General features: G+C 48.8%; 1 long non-coding RNA gene across 1 annotated transcript in view; it reads left to right on the top strand.

Moving 5' to 3' along the window:
* The first annotated feature begins 146 nt into the window (after positions 1-146).
* The window catches only part of LOC142496565 (uncharacterized), a 62,103-nt gene continuing 42,925 nt past the window's right edge, over positions 147-19,324 (top strand). Inside the window, exon 1 of the long non-coding RNA XR_012802059.1 lies at positions 147-261. This is a non-coding gene — a long non-coding RNA (uncharacterized LOC142496565). The remainder of the gene's footprint in view (positions 262-19,324) is intronic.

Below are 19,324 nucleotides of genomic sequence, written 5' to 3'. Positions count from 1 at the left end.
GGCCCCCGGCATTAAGCCAGCAGAGACAGTAGCAGCTGTTACACCCGCAGAGCGGGACAGCAGGGAAAGAGCGCACACTAGCAGCACACACCGGAAGTAAGAAAGACTTCCAGGTCAGACCACTAGAGCGCGCTCCTCCCCTGCTGTCCTGCTCTGCCTGTGTAACAGCTGCTGGTTCTTCTGCCTGCTTATCTTCTGTTTAACCTGGGGGCCCAGCACCACAAATCATCTCCTCCTGCCTGTCACTATTACCACCTACAGGTAGGCATGGGGGAGGAGGGGGGAGAGGATGAGGATGATGAGGGGGAGATGTGATGATGAGGGGGAGAGGTGATGGTGGTGGTGATGATGAGGGGGAAATCTGGTGATGATGAGGGGAGAGGTGATAATGGGGGGGAGATGTGCTGATGAGGTGATGATGAAGGGGAGAGTTGATGAGGGGCAGATGTGCTGATGAGTGGGAGAGATGATGGGGAGAGATGTGATGATGAGGGGGAGAGATGATGATGAGGGGCAGATGTGCTGATGAGGTGATGATGAAGGGGAGCGTTGATGAGGGGAAGAGATGATGATGAGGGGCAGATGTGCTGATGAGTGGGAAAGATGATGGGGAGAGATGTGCTGATGAGGTGATGATGAAGGGCAGAGGTTATGAGGGGGAGAGATGATGAGGGAGAGATGTGCTGATGAAGTGATGATGTGATGATGAGGGGGAGAGCTGGTGATGGTGGTGATGATGAGGGGGAGAGATGATGGTGATGATGAGGGGGAGAGCTGATGATGGTGATGATGATGATGATGAGCAGGATAGCTGGTGATTATGAGAAGGGGGAGAGATAAAGATGAGGAAGGGGAGAGATGATGATGAGGGGGAGAAGCTGGTGATGGTGGTGATGATGGTGGGGAAAGCTGATGATGGGGATGATAATGAGGGGGAGGAGGAGAGATGATGATGAGATGTATTTACAATTTGGTCCCAGAAGGGGCCAACAAGATCCCCCCTATGCACTCACTGTGGAAAAATATATATCAAGGACCAATAGTCCAAAGAGAATAATTCCCTCTAAAAAACAGCCACGTCGCTACTCTATGGGAACGTACTCACAACTTGTCCAACAAGGACTAAAATCAATATCAAAATAAAAAAAAGTTTAATAGCATCAAAATAAAGATAGTGAATACATACAAAATGAACGAGGTTAAAATTTCTCCTAGTAATGTGCTTAGGAGAGGAGAGAGTGTTATTATACACCAGCCTAATGCTAGTAAACTCCTAAACATGTATAATATAACAACACCTAATAGGTACATACCCTGCAGACCCTGGTACCAAGTAATGGGCTTGGTATTAACCACTATACAGTATGGGTGACTCCGTGGTGGTTATAAAATGAACTAAACACACGGACAGTTGCTACTAAGTTGCCATGAAGTATATGCATATAATGTATCAACTCAGTAACCTATAATACTAGTATCCACATTCAATGAACAGATAATCCGCTAAGTATAACCTCTAATGTAGGAAAATAGTAGACATGTCTGTATCAGACCAAGTACTAGGTAGTTGTAGAATAGTATCACATAAATATATCAATAGGGCAACCTAAGTCAGAAAACAAAAATGGCATAACCGCCAAACAGCCAGTATACGAGCCGTGTGTAACTGGAGCTGTGTAGCTGGACACAGGGAGTAGTGAGAGGTTCAAATCCCTAGAGGGGAGAAGCAGAGGGGTCTCACAATGTATATAGCATTGTAAATACTTAGTAAAGGGTAGGTTGCCTGTTCCTATTTTCTCAGATAGGGAAGTGATATGGGTGTTCCTGTCATGGTCCTCATTAACAGTTATATGAGTAGATGACCATAAGTTATGTCAGGAGTGAAGGAGTAAACCCCCAAGATCCCACGTCCTGCACAGGGTCATGAGAGAGTACTGAGCTGTATTAAAGAAAATGTGTTATATTCATGTACAGTTTATTGTGCACTTACACACTAGCTATCCATGTTCTAAGTTATGGTTTCACATGCGTTATGGCCGTTCTGCAAGGTACTGGGTTATGTCTAGTACAGTGACCTCTTTACACATACTGTAGAAACAGAATAAGCAAGGCAGGGCCGTTGACAGGTTTCCTGCTTCAGCACCCAGCTTCAGCACAAGTGGCTCAATCAATCCCTGCTTTAGCACAGGTGGCTCAATCAGAGGCTCACTTTTTGACAGGTGGTTCAATCAGTCGCAGCTTCAGCACAGGTGGCTCAATTAGTCCCTGCTTCAGCACAGGTGGCTCAATCAGAGCCTCTGAACCACCTGTGCAATAGCTGGGATATCCTGAAAACCTGACCTGTTGGGGGGGAGGGGGAGTTTTAGGACTGACTTTAAGGCTAGGGTGACCAGACGTCCCGTTGAGCCTGGACAGTCCCGGTTGTTTATGATGTGTCCTGGTGGGCCCGGTTTTCACAGAACGGGATAACGGTGGGGAGAAGAGCAGATGCCGGTGGGGAGGACAGCAGAGCAGAGTAGATGATTGGCCTGGTAGATGATGGGGGTGGGGTTAGCAGCAGTGAAGGGTGGGGGGGAGGAGAGCAGAGCAGAGTAGATGATTGGCCTGGTAGATGATGGGAGTGGGTTTAGCAGCAGAGAAGGGTGGGGGGGGGAGGAGAGCAGAGCAGACGATTGGCCTGGTAGATGATGGGAGTGGGTTTAGCAGCAGTGAAGGGTGGGGGGGGAGGAGAGCAGAGCAGACGATTGGCCTGGTAGATGATGGGAGTGGGTTTAGCAGCAGAGAAGGGTGGGGGGGAGGAGAGCAGAGTAGATGATTGGCCTGGTAGATGATGGGGGTGGGGTTAGCAGCAGTGAAGGGTGGGGGGGAGGAGAGCAGAGCAGACGATTGGCCTGGTAGATGATGGGGGTGGGGTTAGCAGCAGAGAAGGGTGGGGGGGGAGGAGAGCAGAGCAGACGATTGGCCTGGTAGATGATGGGAGTGGGTTTAGCAGCAGAGAAGGGTGGTGGGGGAGGAGAGCAGAGCAGACGATTGGCCTGGTAGATGATGGGAGTGGGTTTAGCAGCAGTGAAGGGTGGGGGGGGAGGAGAGCAGAGCAGACGATTGGCCTGGTAGATGATGGGGGTGGGGTTAGCAGCAGAGAAGGGTGGGGGGGGAGGAGAGCAGAGCAGACGATTGGCCTGGTAGATGATGGGGGTGGGGTTAGCAGCAGAGAAGGGTGGGGGGGGAGGAGAGCAGAGCAGACGATTGGCCTGGTAGATGATGGGAGTGGGTTTAGCAGCAGAGAAGGGTGGGGGGGGAGGAGAGCAGAGTAGATGATTGGCCTGGTAGATGATGGGGGTGGGGTTAGCAGCAGTGAAGGGTGGGGGGGAGGAGAGCAGAGCAGACGATTGGCCTGGTAGATGATGGGGGTGGGGTTTGCAGCAGAGAAGGGTGGGGGGGGGAGGAGAGCAGAGCAGACGATTGGCCTGGTAGATGATGGGAGTGGGTTTAGCAGAAGAGGAGACTTTCAGTAAGCACTGGATACTTCTGCTGTCTGCTACCAGGGCTAAAGATGGACTGCCCTCCTCCCCGACCCCCCCCCCCCCCAATGCTCCCATGACAGGTAGGGTCTGGAGAGACACAGTCTGTCACGGGAGACCAGGGATTTACACCTTTGAAACAGACATACACACAATGGATTACAATATACAGGCGAAAACACACTTACTGGGGTCTGGGCTACAAAACTAACCTTTCCTAGTTGAAATAGGGAAAAATAGGCTAAAGCGCTCCAATGCAGGTGTAAAAAGTAAAATAAGCCAAACCACTAAACCAGGGTACTAATAAGTATAAATAGTACTTAATGTGCAATGATATGGGTACTATCCTCCTGAAGACAGGTGGTACTGTAGATGGTACCAGCCCATTCACCCTCAGTCTCATTCAGCAATACTCACATCCTGGTAGTGGTAGTGGTAGTGGTAGGCAAGCTGTGCAGCTACAGATATGCAGTATAACAGGAATATGGAGAACAAAAAGCGCACTAGCAAAAACGGAGCAGGAAGGACCCAAAAAGAAAAATAATTTAAAAGGGCACTTTAATGTGACAAGAGACCCATCCAACGCGTTTCGAACGTCAGCGTTTTTGCTAGTGCGCTTTCTGTTCTCCATATTCCTAGTTGAAATAGCACAGAAACAAAAAGTCTCTAGGTTGACCGGGAGTTACCCGCAAAAGTCCTGGAACTCAATTCAGCATGCGTTTCCAGACGCCACCGCTGTATCTCTTCCGGAGATACCAATTCCCCTTGAACGGGAGAAAGTACCAAACGTCCTGGTACTCTTTTCGGTGTGTAGTTCCAGCCGTGACTGCTACGTTCTTTTCAGAACCTGGCCCCGAAAAGTGGGACTTGGAAATTTCAAGGCAAGAAATTTTCTGAAGCCGGCTCGCGTCTATTTCTCCAAGAGCATCTTTTGGTGAGTTCAAATTTGCCGCTGCTGTCTTGGCGCTTAGAATCTGAGGACCGGATTGGCTGCTGGGTTTCTTATAGTATTTCAGATTCATTCAGGAAATACTACAACCAATCCGAGCCTGGGAACTTTACAACCAGCCAATCAGAGGGCTGCCAGTCTTCCAAAGCCAGGCCAGCGGTTCTTCTGAATGTACCGAGGGCATGCGTGAGTTTGCCACCCTAGCCATTTGTCATTCAGAAGCCACCCGCTGGGTTAGGTGCCTCGCAGTCTGGGAAAGCAACTGCTGGCCACGATGACTGGCATTGTTTCCCGGACGAGGGTACTCCTCCTAACTATCCTGCCCAAATGGCTTTAACACCTCTGGCAGCATCTGTGACTTTGAAGTACGGACAAAGAGCAGACTCAGTAGCATCACAAACTGGTAGCCCACTAGCCCCCCTCAGAGTACCGTCTTAAGTCCCAGCTTATAAGTATAATGCATTTACAAACATCTCAGTTTAATAAAAATATACTTTTACACTTTTTACTTTGTCTAAGTCTTTTGGGCAATGAGGGGTAGAATGGGACTATATACGTTTAATCCCACTAGCCATATCCATCATACACTGTAAACCTGAGATAGACTGTAAAAACCTGATAGCCACATGGCTATTAAACATTTTATGAAACATAAAAAATATTTCCCATTTTCTTCTAAGTCCTACAGAGAAATGAAAAGATGTTTAGCTTCAATCTCAGAGCTGAAGCTCCTTCCCGTAAGGAAACCTAATTCTCATTAGAACCAAAAAACGCTTAGGCGCACTCTCAGGGCTGTATCTCTTTCCTTTACTGAAACAAGGACTTAGGTTTCATAAAACCCCTTGCAACTTAATATACAGTTGGAGAAAACCCCCAGAACCTCTATACTGATTCTGGGGTACCTGGGTATATATTGGGGGACCCTCACTAACTTAAGGAACCTTGACTGTACCCGGGGTATACAAATCCCTATGCCCTCATTTGCCTTTCTGGTCTGTGCTGAAGCAGGGAAACCTGGCGGTATGTCTCGTAACTTTTCAAGGGAGGATCTTGACCGGAGTGATGTGTCTATATGTCCCTTGGAATCTAACCTGATTCCCGGATACATTTTTGGGGTAACCAGCAACTGTGGGCCCCTTCTACCTAGACACAGTCCGACAACACTTTTACTGCAACCCCCCCCCCCCTTGAAACTCATAGCCTGAGAATCTCCACTGATTAGCACTCCTGGAAAGGTAAAACACACATAAAATCTTTATTGTCATACAATACATTCATTGCAGGTACAATACACAGGTTGAAGAGCAGACATTCTAAAACCTGAAATAGGGCTCAGAGGTAACCAGCTGGGCATAATATCTTTATTGAAGGCCTGGTCACCCCTTCACCGTCACACAGACCTGGGGGGAGAGAGAGAGAGAGATACACAAACACAAACAGAGCTGGGGAGAGAGATACACACACACACAGACCTGGGGAGAGAGATACACACACACAGACCAGGGGAGAGAGATACACACACACAGACCTGGGGAGAGAGATACACACACACACACACAGACCAGGGGAGAGAGACACACACACACAGACCTGGAGAGAGAGAGACACACACAGACCTGGGGTGAGAGAGATACACACACACACACACACACACACACATACACACAGACCTGGGGAGAGAGAGAGATACACAAATGCACACAGACCTGGGGAGAGAGAAAGATACACAAACACACACAGACCTGGGGAGAGAGAGAGATACACAAACACACACACACACACACACACACATAGACCTGGGGAGAGAGAGAGAGAGAGATACACAAACACACACAGACATGGGGAGATAGAGAGAGAGAGAGATACTAGTACACAAACACTAGTCCTGGGGGGGAGAGAGAGAGAGACACATACACACACACCGGGGGAGAGAAAGATACACAGACCTGGGGAGAGAGACACACACACACCTGGGGGGAGTGATATGTTGGTACTGTACTGCAAACAATTTCTAAGTGTTACTGCATAGTAATAGGAAGAGCTACAGGAACGTTTTGGGGGCGCGGCCCCTTCCTGAGACAAAGGCTACCTGTGTGGGGGAGACATACAGACTGGGGGGAGGGAGTCTGTGTGTGTCTGTGTGTCTGTGTGAGAGATAGTGGAGGAGGTGAGGTGAGAGGGAAAAGACTTGGAGGGGTGAGGGAGAAATGAATAAAACAGTATAAATGGGGCCGCTATTGGACAAATACCATTATAATATTTATTTTTAAGCGACGACATTTCTTTTCGAAATACATTTTTATTGCGTCCCGGTTTTGACTTTTGGAAATCTGGTCACCCTGTTTACGGCACCGTGTCATCCTAAAAGGACCGACATGAAATAATGGCAAAGTGAGGTGTTGTCTCTCAGCCCCTTGTGGCAAACATGACTGGCAGAGCAAGACATCAGCTGTATGAGTATTACAGTACATCATCTCATGACTGGAGCATACACATTCAAACAGGATGTTCTTTGAATTCATTAGCGAGGCGTGGAAACCTGATACCTTTAGGCCTTAAAAATTCCCTTTAATATGCGTCTTCACTTATAGTCACATCGTACAGCTACAATTGTACTTCTCTGATTCAATACAATATATTTTATATCTTACGTGGCCCACAGATTAGCATGAAATGATTTAAAGGAGCAGTTTCCACTCAAAATGACTATCTTCTTTTAATTGTGTATCCCGCTCCACCTGGGAGGGATCCCAGCGCTGCAGGATAACCCCTCACAGGAACCCAATGCAATCAGTGAATAAATATACACACACGGGTATACTTAACTATATTTACTGACCCACACATAAAGAACTATATAACCGCGATAACTGTACAAGGCGCCACAATACAATACCCACATGGTATATATATCACCCTGGTGGAGTCCCTCCCCCAAAGTACTGAGGGTACCCTGGGTACCTAGCCACACCTGTGTCCACAGAGCAAAGTACGTGGAGTAGCACTACCCCCTGTGTGAGATTTGTTGGTGAACGTGGGTACCTTACTGATCTCTGGCCAGATCAGGGTAATTGAAGAGGGTTGATCCATCGGCCAACTGAGTGAGCCCACGACGCGAGTCTGTCCGGTCCTCTGGTGAATGCGTCCGCCTCCTAAGGGAGCTCCAGCGGTCAGTATGGCCTATGGTCTGGTCCCAGACCACTGGCCACGCCCAGCGCATGGCGTCTGTCACCGGTATACTAATACTATATTGCTATTGGGTAAGTGTCCCTATCTGGGACCTTCCCTACAGCAATCAAGCTACAGGGAGCCGGGGCCTAGCTAGGGCCTAAGAGGCAAACCTAGGCCTAATCTAGAGGAGCACTGCTCCCTGGACACAACCTCAATGGTTGCTCCCCTCCTTCCGAATGGCGTGCTGTCGTTAGCGCACCAAATATCTATCTGCATTCTGGGGATTCCGCAGCCCTATTGGCTGTCTGTGCCACGTGATGAGCAGCCCCTGGGGCTGCTGGGACTTGTAGTCCCATGCGGAGCCGTTCCCTAATGACCGCCGTCCTAATTTCTACTGCACATGCGCGAGGATCGCACTGCGCATGTGCAGGCAACCAAGATGGCGGCGCCCTGCACCGGCGGTCCGCCCCAGAACTTCGTCAACTCTGCAGCTGTCCCCCCTCCCGGCCAGGAGGTAAGAGGGGACCTGTTATATAAAAAGGCCCAAAGCCTGGGGTAGAGTGTTCACATGGCAACCTCTACCATTTATTCTCAGTTTCCCCACCCCAACAGGAAGGGCGGCTTTAGCAAATGTGGGGCCCACCTGTCCTGCGGACTATTATCAGTTCTGTCCACAGAATGACGGGGAGCACAGGGGGAATCAGGAAGCACAGGGGGGGAGGGGGGAAGCAAGGAGCAAAGGGGGAGGGGGGGGGGCACGGAGGAAAGCAGGGGGGACAGCGGGGAGCACCGGGGGGAAGCAGGGAGAAAAAGATGTAAAAGATTTGTTTGAAGCAAATGAATTATTAAACGAAGTTAAAGCAGATTGCTGCAACTGTTTTATTTCCTGCCCTTAATTGCAGACCTAGAACTATCACTTTTGTGTAACTTCTTCCCCAGAGCCCATAACCTTTAATAACTATTACAGTTTGATCAGATTCATGCCAGTCTATTTATTATACTGAATTTAACCCTTTTCAAAATTCATTCAGAATCCACCATAAATACGTTGTCAGGCTTCCCCTTCCTGCTTCACCCTTTATTAGGAGAAAAGGTAAATAATATTCATTTATCCACATTAATCATTATGGTGGCAGCGCATTGGGCAAAAAGCAATTGATATGTTCAATTTTCTCACTTTTATTTCTGACAGTCTTTAGATTATTATTGTAAGGCTTTGATTATATCAGATGCCGCTGGGCGGCAGCGCGATCTGGTGACGTCACCCTCACGCTGCCGCTGAGAAGTAGCTTGTACCGGCAGAGGATTCAGGAGAGGAGAGAACTAGAGGAGACCGTAGGTGGGGCCGTGAGCGGTTCTCCCTCATTGGCTGAACTGCTCACGTGACCCATCCATCGCCTCCGAAGAACAAATTCCTCTGTCTCCTCTCCAGTCTGCCGCCCTGCAGTGCCAAGCGGCGCGCAGGGCGCTCGAGGTATGTTTACCTCAATTGGATCCATGTTTTTTGTTTTTGTGCCACGTGACCGTGTTTTTTTAGTATAATCCCAGCCCAAGGAGGAGGAGTCAGTGTCTGGCTGCAGGGAGGGAGGGGAGGAGTCAGTGTCTGGCTACAGGAAGGGGGAGGAGTCAGTGTCTGGCTGCAGGGAGGGAGGGGGAGGAGTCAGTGTCTGGCTGCGACAGGGAGGGGGAGGAGTCAGTGTCTGGCTGCTGCAGGAAGGAGGAGTAGTCAGTGTCTGGCTGCAGGGAGGGGAGGAGTCAGTGTCTGGCTGCAGGGAGGGAGGGGAGGAGTCAGTGTCTGGCTGCAGGGAGAGAGGGGAGGAGTCAGTGTCTGGCTGCAGGGAGGGGAGGAGTCAGTGTCTGGCTGCAGGCAGGGAGGGGGAGGAGTCAGTGTCTGGCTGCAGGAAGGGAGGGGGAGGAGTCAGTGTCTGGCTGCAGGCACAGAGGGGAAGGAGTCAGTGTCTGGCTGCAGGCCAGGAGGGGGAGTAGTCAGTGTCTGGCTGCAGGGAGGGGGAGGAGTCAGTGTCTGGCTGCAGGCACAGAGGGGAAGCAGTCAGTGTCTGGCTGCAGGGAGGGGGAGGAGTCAGTGTCTGGCTGCAGGCACAGAGGGGAAGCAGTCAGTGTCTGGCTGCAGGCCAGGAGGGGGAGTAGTCAGTGTCTGGCTGCAGGGAGGGGGAGGAGTCAGTGTCTGGCTGCAGGCACAAAGGGGAAGCAGTCAGTGTCTGGCTGCAGGGAGGGGGAGGAGTCAGTGTCCGACTGCAGGCACAGAGGGGTAGGACTCAGTGTCTGGCTGCAGGCACAGAGGGGAAGGAGTCAGTGTCTGGCTGCAGGGAGGGGGAGGAGTCAGTGTCTGGCTGCAGGCACAGAGGGGAAGCAGTCAGTGTTTGGCTGCAGGGAGGGGGAGGAGTCAGTGTCTGGCTGCAGGCACAGAGGGGAAGCAGTCAGTGTCTGGCTGCAGGCCAGGAGGGGGAGTAGTCAGTGTCTGGCTGCAGGGAGGGGGAGGAGTCAGTGTCTGGCTGCAGGGAGGGGGAGGAGTCAGTGTCTGGCTGCAGGCACAGAGGGGAAGCAGTCAGTGTCTGGCTGCAGGGAGGGGGAGGAGTCAGTGTCTGGCTGCAGGCACAGAGGGGAAGCAGTCAGTGTCTGGCTGCAGGGAGGGGGAGGAGTCAGTGTCTGGCTGCAGGCACAGAGGGGTAGGACTCAGTGTCTGGCTGCAGGCACAGAGGGGAAGGAGTCAGTGTCTGGCTGCAGGCCAGGAGGGGGAGGAATCAATTCTTGGCTGGTGCCTCCTGTCCAATCACCTCCTGTCTGAGAACTGCTCACTAGCTGTAAATGAAACTTGGCAAGTTGCCAAAATGTCAGTCTTTACTGATTGAGGATCAGCTTTGAGAAGTGAAGGGATTTTCAGAGTTTTAGCCTATGATGCAGAATCATTGGGGATGCTTTTAGACAAATACCATTATAATATTTACTTTTAAGTAATGTAAATTGTTTAAAAAAAAAAAAAAAGATGATGTGTCCCCGTTTTTACTTTTAGAAATCTGCTCACCCTAACTACAGTAGAGGCAACGTTTATTCTAGCATTTGCCGTAAACTAGCCGGGTTACATTCTGGGTATGTGCTGGGTATGTGCTGGGTATGTGCTGGGTATGTTCTGGGCTAGTTTGAGGCACGTTTAAGGTATTTCTGCATTGACTAACGACCCATAGGATTAACACAGCAGGGATCCCTGCCAGTCCAATTCAGTTTGAATGGGACTGCAGGGACCCCCGCTGTTAATCTGATAGGCCATTAATCAATGCAGAAATGCTGGGGCTAGTTTAAGGAAAGTTTCAGGCATGTATTCAGAATGTACCTGGGTGTTTCCTGGGTTTTTTGGGGATTGCCACTGGTTTTTGTTCGAATAAGAGTTGCCTCTACTGTATATGTGTAGCACCCTTAGGGGAATGCCAAAATGTGGTCCTAGTGAGTTCTGGTCCCTAAGAGGATTAAGGGGTTAAATCTCTGTTAAGTCCTAGTATGTAACTATTTCCATGTAACATATTTAATGTATCAGTTTAAAGCGTAGGTGCCTAGTCACGCCCTGCATCTGGAAGTTGCCAGAAGAAGTCACCCTGTAGGGATGGCTCTGTCTAAAGTTAAGACCACCCTTTAATCTGCTACGTAACTGAGGGGGGGCAAATGTTACAAAAGGCAGGGCTTTGCCATCCATCCTCAGGCTGAGTCCCCTGTGCCGCTGAGCGCGCTGAGCGCGCTGACCGCGCGGTGCTTGGCAATGTTGCTTCTGGCTATTTCAAATGTTATGTCCCCGTTCTCGCAGAGCGCGCGGGCACGGACGCTCACCCACACTTGGCGCTTGCGTAAACAAAAAAAATCTGACTTTGAACCGAGCTCAGTTTGCCTGCAACGCCCCCCCGCGCGCGCTTACGAAATAGCAAGGACACCCGGCGCTCATGCTTGGAGAGTTGCTGACGTCACCACTCTCCAAGCATGAGCGCGGTCAGCGGCACATGGGACTCAGCCTCTGATGCCAGGAGGAAGAAGAGCAGGGGGTCTCCATGTTTTATTTTTCATTTTACTGGGACAAAACCCGTAAGTAAAGTGCGCATGCGTGATGACATCGATGCTTATGGACGGGGCCACAAACCAGAGTCAGTCACTCACACTTGCTGCCTTGATGGAGAGGCCCGGGCTGTGCTCAGGGACTAGGAGAGGACGTGACAGCCAATCCTCTCCTCTTGTGATGTGTAGAGGGTTGGAGTGGGCTCTATCCCTCAATCCCTCACCCCACCATCTCTCCACTGAGCTGACTACCTGACTGAAGTGCTGAGAGCTTTACATGTGGAGCACACAAAGGTAGGGATCACCCATTGCTGCTTCCCACTACTTGTAACTCCCTGTCCCCCACCTCCCCCCTGTGTCCCCACACTGCCTCTTGTCCCCCACTGCCTCCCCTCTACTCCCTGTCTGCTGTATCTCCCCCCTCCCTCCACTTCTCCCCCTTTGTCGCATTCACTTGTCCCCCCTTATGTCCCTCCCATGCCTCACTGCCCTCCCGACAGTAAATAAAGAACGCTAGATGGCGCTCTACTACACCCAAAAGCAGTGGTGTGAAAAATATCAATAAGAAATAAATAAACAAAATGTTTAAACAACAGTGAACAGTGAATAAAACAAATAAAACAAATAAAATAGTCAATAAAAAGGGCAAAAACAACTTATCACTCAACCCTGTAGAAAGACTGTTTCAAAAGTCTGGAAGATGAACTCCAGCGTTTCGACGTAATGACGGCTTCATCAGGAGTCATTACGTCGAAACGCGAAGAGTCCGGCTTGTCAGCCATCTTGGAAGAGGAGAGAAGCAGTGGGATTTTCGGCGGTGTCCTGTGTTCCGGTGTCCTGTGTTCCGGTGAGCCGTGACGTCACGATCCGGAAGTGACGTACCCGGCAGCGGTTGCAGTGTGTACCAGGCAAGGAGAGCTGCGACGCAGCAAAGACCCAGCTGTTCCAATGCTTTTATTTCTCGGATTGCCGTAAGCCTCCATTTGTGATCTTTCGATTGATAAATCTGTTATTTTTTATCTGCACTATGGTTGTTTTCTCTCTGAGATTGCTCACTGCCCTCCCCCCATGTCCCTCCCTCCATGTCCCTCCCTCCATGTCCCTTCCTGTTCCCCCTGCCCCTCACTGCACCCTGTCGGTGCTGAGAAACACGCGCACACACACACACAATGTATAACGCGCACACACACAATATGTAACACACACATACAGTACAATGTATAACTCACACAGACACAATGTGTAACACACACACAATATATAACACACACATACAATGTATAACACACGCACAATATATATATATATATATAGCTATATAAATATAAAAATATATATTTTTATATAATAAAGACATACATACATACATGCACAATGTGCAGCTCACATGTAATGGTGTTTCCCCCAGCCGCTGGGAGATCCCCCTGTTTCCAGGTGTATGATGCATGCTACCTGTTGGTTCACAAGAGGCTGAGTGGTTGTCGCGACTGCAGGACAGGCTTCTGGGGTATATACACGTGACATTTACTCCATGGTACACAGCCTCCTACGGTAGAAACAGTTACCACTCCCCCCAGTAAGATCACACACCATGCAGGAGGTATATTCAACAAGAAAGAAAAAAGTGAGAAGCGCAGACAGTGGGGGTTGTGATTAAACTAGAATTTCTTTATTAAATAAACTAGTCCTAGGAAAACCCCTCTAGGACAACAATGTGAAATCAATACATAAATAGTAATTTAAAAGTAGTGCTGATGGAATGGATAAGCGGTACCAGTTTATCAGTCTCCAGGGGATTGAAAACGGGAATTACCCGATAGACAGTCTTGGTCCTTTGGATAGTGCACTGCCCGGGCAGGTAATGGTGAAGAGGGGTACCCCAGGGTTGAGACAGTGTTGGAAAAGCTCACCCTTTAAATACTGCAGATCCTTGGCGGTCCTGCTGTCCCTCAATTCACGGAAACCGCTCCGGTACACACAGCATGGATGTGCTGTTACTCGCGATACCACGCAGCCCTCCGGGTGTCCGGGTCTGATGTCACTTCCGGCTGTGACGCACAGACCCTTCCCGGTAGTCTCTGGGCTCCGTTCTTCAGCGCTCCACCTCCTGATGGTACAGTGACCACACAGACAGCGCAGCAAGTGGTATTAACCGCTTCCTTCAAACGCGTTAATACCACTTGCTGCGCTGTCTGTGTGGTCACTGTACCATCAGGAGGTGGAGCGCTGAAGAACGGAGCCCAGAGACTACCGGGAAGGGTCTGTGCGTCACAGCCGGAAGTGACATCAGACCCGGACACCCGGAGGGCTGCGTGGTATCGCGAGTAACAGCACATCCATGCTGTGTGTACCGGAGCGGTTTCCGTGAATTGAGGGACAGCAGGACCGCCAAGGATCTGCAGTATTTAAAGGGTGAGCTATTCCAACACTGTCTCAACCCTGGGGTACCCCTCTTCACCATTACCTGCCCGGGCAGTGCACTATCCAAAGGACCAAGACTGTCTATCGGGTAATTCCCGTTTTCAATCCCCTGGAGACTGATAAACTGGTACCGCTTATCCATTCCATCAGCACTACTTTTAAATTACTATTTATGTATTGATTTCACATTGTTGTCCTAGAGGGGTTTTCCTAGGACTAGTTTATTTAATAAAGAAATTCTAGTTTAATCACAACCCCCACTGTCTGCGCTTCTCACTTTTTTCTTTCTTGTTGTTACGCCCACACTAGGGACTGGGGGTTCCCTATTATCAGAAGCTGCACTCACCATCGGGTTGTGATTACTTCAATTTTCAATTTTAATATAACATCAGCAAACACTCATTTGCACCGGACTGGTTCATGTCACATGCCTTTTTTGGTTTTGTTTTTGTTTTTGTGATATTTTCTTTTTTATTTTTGCTCCAGTGCCCATATTCAAATACCAACCCATTCGGCGCTTTTATACTTTTTTTGTTTTTTTCTTGTTGAGGAGGTATATTCAACTGGAACAGATTTATGCCTGTACACTTCACAGCACACGGCAGTTCTCTGCCTAACACATTCTCTGTTCTGATCTCCCAAACTCAGGATGGTCCCTGGACCTTCACTACAGGTCGGGGGCCCCCACAGCAGTCCCTGCTCTTCCCCAGCCCTCTAACAGGACCAGGGGAATAGGTAATCACTCCCTCTCCCCCTTAGGGAAGAGGACCAGGGCCTGCCAGTGCACAGCAGTCCTGTGTGATACCTTGTCTCTCTCAACGGTAGAGACACTACTGAATTTTGGGTTGCACCTCCCTTAAGTACAGTAAGGGGAAGGTACTAGGTCTGAACCCAGGATTGGGCAGAACACGGACCTAGTCACACCTCCTCCCCTGTCACTCAAGGGACTACCTGTGTGGGGAAAACCCATGATTAGTACTGGCACTGCCTGCTCTTACCAGGACTTGCAAGCCAGTGAGGGTAGAATGGTAGCAAGAAACCAGCCATGGCTACACACACACACACACACACACACACACACACACACACACACACACACACACACACACATACAATGCATAACACACATACAGAGCCTCGCACATGGACTGCAGCAAGTTTATTCCCTGCAGAACACAAACAGAAAGAAGGGAATCTACTGATCGCCTTTTAAATACTTTTTTGGACAGGGACATTTGACCAGAAAATGTGATCTCTGGACAAGGAAAAAAACAGGAAATTTGGACCAGGAGTCTGAAATGTGAAAGTGCAAACACTAATTAGTTAGGGTGACCAGAAATAAAAAAACATAACACATTAAAAAAAAATATTCAACTGCACCCCTCCCCTTTCTGTCTTTCCACCCCTGTCTGAACCCCCTCCCACCCCTTCTCTCACACACACATCCATTCTCTCTCCCCATCCCGCCATTCTTCCACACCCCCTCCCTCCATTCTCTCTCCCTTTTCCCATTCTGTCTCTCTCCCCATTCTGTCTCTCTCTCTCCCCATTCTGTGTCTCTCTCTCCCCATTCTGTATCTCTTTCCCCATTCTGTCTCTCTCTCTCCTCAGTCTGTGTGTCTCCCCCCTCCCCCCCCCCATTCTGTGTCTCTCCATTCTGTGTCTCTCTCCTCCCATTCGGTGTCTCTCTCCCCATTCTGTGTGTCTCTCTCCCCCCATTCTGTGTCTCTCTCCCCATTCTGTGTGTCTCCCTCTCCCCCATTTTGATTCTCTCTCCCCCCCCCATTCTGTCTCTCCCACCAATTCTGTGTCTCTTTCCCCCCATTCTGTGTGTCTCTCTCTTCCCCCATTCTGTCTCTCTCTCTCCCCCCATTCTGTGTCTCTCTCCCCCCATTCTGTGTGTCTCTCTCTTCCCCCATTCTGTCTCACTCTCCCCCCATTCTGTGTCTCTCTCCTCCCATTCTGTGTGTGTGTCTCTCTCTCTCCCTCCCCATTCTGGGAAGTAAAGTTTCCCTACACAGAGTGTGGAGCATGTGCTCTGTGCTACAATGGCCTCGACATGGAAATGAGACATTTGGCCGTGGCCGTCCCACCGGCATTTAGCCGCAGGGGGACCCTCAGCCACCGGCCACTTCTACAATAAGGTAAGTTTCTGGGTAGGTGGTTAACTTTAGGGGTTTTAATGGTTAGGGGAGTGGTTTTAGGGTAAGGGATTAAGGTTTTTAGAGTAAAAGGTAGCGTTCGAATTAGGGGTTTTTATGGTAAGGGCAAAGGTTAGAGACTTACCTTGGCGGTGAAGCGACTGGACGTCCTAGACCGCCTGAAGTATCCATTACAAGCAGATGAGCGGAGTAAACAGAGTCTTCCTCTGGTCAAGAAAGATGGCCTGAAGTCAGCATTTATCTGTGTACTCGTGAGTAACAATCCCCTGTTACTGATTGCTGCACCATACAACATGGAACATTTTAGACCTCCCCGGGCAATGTATATGACTGGAAATTTGGCGCAGGTGATCCAAAAAATATGAAATTTCTACCTCATGGCAGCCGGGCTGAATGCAACGCCGGAGAAGACTAACATTGCTGTATTATTACACAATATTGGGGACGAGGCACTGGAGGAATATAACACAATGAGCATTACAGAGTCAGGGGCTGCAGCAAAAACACCGCAAACAGTGACACAGGCATGTAGAGCTTATTCTGAACACAAAAAGAATATTGTTTTTGAAAGGCACCCGCTTTGGACTCACACCTATGAGAAAAGTCAGGGCATAGACACGTGTCACTGAATTCAGTGTAGTACGTACACGTTTCAAAGAGAAATTGCTGGAATCTAGAGATCTAACTTTAGAAAAAAAAACATTGAAATGTGCAAAGGAAACTATGAGGACTTAGACTGCCGCAATGGTCTGTGCCGCCATAGACAATAGCATACTGTACATGCAATGCAAAGTACAACTCAAGAGACAAAGCATGCAGCACAGTGCAGGTATAAGGGAGCAACGTGACCACTTACTCCTAAACGTCCATACAGCCAACATGGCAGAAAACAGTCCCCTACAGCACGTCCCACATATGGTGCTGAGTAACCAATGCAAAAGAAAAATCATTGTGCCAAAATGTGCAAGAGCAGCTTTCCCAACACAAACAATGGCAAACCCAGTGGGATTGTGGACACTCAGTTGGTTGCAACTCTTGGGAAAAAAACAAAAATCATGAAGATGGTTCATGGTGTCCGACACTCATAGTATATGGTAAAGAAATACAATTGCAGTTGTACGGTGGAGCAAACATCATGCCCGCCAACATCCTGTCTCAAACGCAGGCCGATGAGCTAGTAAAACCCACAAACACTATTCTAATTGCTTAAACCTTTAGGTAAATCTCCTGCAAGATTACAACGCGTGTTGCTGCAACAATGTGACTTTCAAGGGGTCTATACCCCTGAAAAGGATAAGCTGATACCGGAGGCTTTATCCAGAGCCGTATAAGAACAGCCACCTGAGAGGGACATTGACCTTGAAGACGACAAAGTGCTGTACTCCAGGACATTTGCAGATACTCTTCCCGAACATTTGCTGTGGGAACTGAAAACAGCAGCTGTAACAGATGCAGAGCTCAGTGCACTGAAAGCAATGCATATTCATGGCTGACCCGGCCAGAAGACAAACTCATCCAATCTTGCTGCCCAATGAGACTAGAGATACATATTGAGGATCGTTTATGGCATGCAATAAATTCATCGTACCCAAGAGCTCCAGAGCACATACCGTATTTCAGAAAAGCTACATGTTGCACATCAAGGTATTTAAAGATGTAAGGCACAAGCTAGAACAGTAATGTACTTGTCCAGGAAGAGCAGAGAAATGTAAATGTCTGTCAACACTTGTGACACTGGTTATGAAATGCTACCAGCAATGAACAACCACCACAGCAGTCACACGATATACCACGCCACGGGCAAAGGTGGCAGCTGATATATTTGATGTGTATGGTCATTCCTAATTGCTTGTAGTTGACTTTTTTAGTGCTTGGCCTACCAGATAAAACAGCACAGTCAGTCATAGTCAGAATACAGGCTTTATTTGCCAGGCACGATATGCCACGAGAAATGGTCTCTGACCACGTACCATTTGCCAGCCATAACATGGTTACATTTGCAAGAGATGGGATGTCAAGGTTACCTATTTATCCCGGGGTATCCTCAGTCAAATGGAATGGCAGAAAAACTGTAAAAGGGACATTTCTCAAAGCAACACAAACTGGACTGATCCTCATTTGGTGCAGCTGAGTTTGAGAAATCATCCGGTTCTAGGTCTAAAATACAGCCTAGAACAGCTATTAATGGGCTGTGTGTTTAGTTCCAATTTACCTGCATCAGCAGCTGCCTTGCAACCCAAGGTCCCTCAAAATGTTTATGCTCACATGAAGAGGGCACGGGCAAGGAAAAAGAGAGGTTATGACAGAAGCTTCTCAAACCGTTTGAGGAAGCAGAGTACGTATGGAATCTACACCTGGATGACAGCCAGCAATTGTCCAAAAGGTCAGAAATGAGCCATGGTCATATAATATGGTACCACCTGATGGGTATTGCTATAGAAGAAACAGGCGCCAATGGAGGCCGGATAGATCGCTGATGCAGCTGGGCAGTGAGTCTTCACTCTCTGAGGACACTCAGTTCAACAATACACCTGATAATCAGGTACAGGAAATGGATTTTCATCCACAGCAGTCTGAGCCAGAAGAACAGAATCAAACCACTAAGGAAAGCACTAGGGAGCCTGAACAAGTAATGGCTGCAAAAAGTAGGTGAGTAATAAAGGCAACTAGTCTCTATCAGGATTTTGTGTTGGGTTAAAATATTTTGTGGTGTGGGGCCCTGTGTAAGAGCACCAACTAACTGTTCCACACCTCTAGAATGCCCATCCCCTCTCTCCACCTTTTAAGTCCTATCTTAAAATACGAAATAGATTAGGGTACCTCGCATTAACCACTGTTCTACCTGACGGGTCGTATGGAGGTTGTGTGCTACCAGGGAGATAGGCGGAATGTCAGAGAATAGCGGTTTGTAACTAGAGAGTACTTGCCACTAGTAAGAATCCCTATTATTGGTGCACAACTTAGTTGTGCACCAATAATAGGGATTCTTACTAGTGGCAAGTACTCTCTAGTTTCAAACCGCTATTCTCTGACATTCTATCTTA

The sequence above is a fragment of the Ascaphus truei genome, chromosome 6 (genome assembly GCF_040206685.1).
Source record: "Ascaphus truei isolate aAscTru1 chromosome 6, aAscTru1.hap1, whole genome shotgun sequence".
NCBI lineage: Eukaryota > Metazoa > Chordata > Amphibia > Anura > Ascaphidae > Ascaphus > Ascaphus truei.
This window is presented reverse-complemented; position numbering and strand designations above follow the sequence as displayed.